The sequence below is a fragment of the Didymella exigua genome, assembly GCF_010094145.1.
Source record: "Didymella exigua CBS 183.55 unplaced genomic scaffold M421scaffold_41, whole genome shotgun sequence".
Classification (NCBI taxonomy): domain Eukaryota; kingdom Fungi; phylum Ascomycota; class Dothideomycetes; order Pleosporales; family Didymellaceae; genus Didymella; species Didymella exigua.
Window position 1 is genome coordinate 1 of NW_022984815.1, and position 1,556 is coordinate 1,556.

The following is a 1,556-nucleotide window of genomic DNA, read 5'->3' on the forward strand; positions in this document are numbered from 1 at the left end:
GTTGAGTCCTTCTGCTCCCTTCCTCTGTTGTTCTGTTAGTACTCTTAAGATCTCCTTCACTGTCCTTCCCTGCATCTCCTTTCTCTGGTTAGGGTGGTCCCCTTCCTCCCTTCCTTTGTTGGGTCTGTTGCTGGCCAGGCGCGCTGGTACCGCGTCTGGCTGGCCGCCCCCATCTCCTTCGCGCTGCACTCCCTGCATCGCTGCCATCGCGGTGTCGTTGGGTGCGGCTCGACTCGCTGATTCTAATAGTATTGTTCTTAGTATTTTTCAACTAGTTTCTTAGATTTCAATAGAATGGTGTTCAGTAATTTAAAGATAATAAAGGGCAGGATAACCTACCCTATAGTATTAATTGCAGTAATTAACATTGCCTATTTATAGTTGCTAGGCTAGACTCTAAGTAGCTTAAGATACCTCTTAGACACTGTTACTACCTTAACAGACCCTCTAACACCTATCTAGAAGCTAGTCTTGTTAAAGTTATAGGTATCTTAGTCCTAGATGCTATATTTAGCTTTAACGTTGCGCACAAGGTTAAACTAGGGGCTAATAATAGCTAGATCACTGCACAAGACTCTCTAGTGATCGCGCTGTCTAGTTACCTAAGACTTAATCTTAGGCTTCTAGTTTACAAGGTGCCTAGCCTATTTTTCTCTAACCTTACTACCACCATAGGCAGCTAGCAGTTAATTGGCTATTTCACGTACGTAGCTTAGCGTAGGGGCAAAGCCTTGCGCATCAAGCTTCCTTATGTATTGTATAACCACCTCCTCTTCAGGCTTAGTAAGCCTTAATCTGCTATGGTAGGAATTGCGTTGTAAGGTAGTTTTAGCGCGTGAGTCTTAGAGGGTTAATTAAGGAACATTATAGATAGCAGCAGCGCGCTGTTAGCTTATTAACGCGTTAGATTTCATAGCTTAGATAGCAAGGATTATCCTATCCTTACAAGGAAGTAATCTAAGATCTAGTTATTGAGACATTAGATGAGAGGTGGAATGAGGTGTGATCTTGGCAAAGGTGGCCGGCTCAATTGCCTGGCCGACTCAATGGCCGATTACGTTATCTACTAAGCGCCCTTTGCTAACTGTTTAACCTACTTATCTAACAAACTTGCTAGAGACCCTTAATAGATTTAAATCTACTTTTAAATTAGAGTTAACTGCTCCTCTACTTTGTAAGTACATCAGGAAAAGTTTTTCTGTTGTTAAAATCAGGAAATCATGGCATTGTACTATAGGCAACAGTAGGACTTGTAGGCCTATAATAGTTATTTAATGTGCATTCAATGTCTAGCTAATTTTAAGCTAACAGCTCTAACAGTCCTAACAGCTATAATAGCTACAACAACTCCTAGTCCTGCTATAATAGTAGCTCTGCTTAATAAACTATACTTTTATTATATTAATATACTACTAAGTCTCCTCTTTAAAATAAGCTATTAAATAATATTATAGGCCTATTAATAGAATAGTTATTAAGCGTAGAAGGTTTTAAGCTTAATGTTCCTTGCTAAGACACTAAGTTAAGATTCTTTGCTAGGGCTCTAGCAGCCTGAA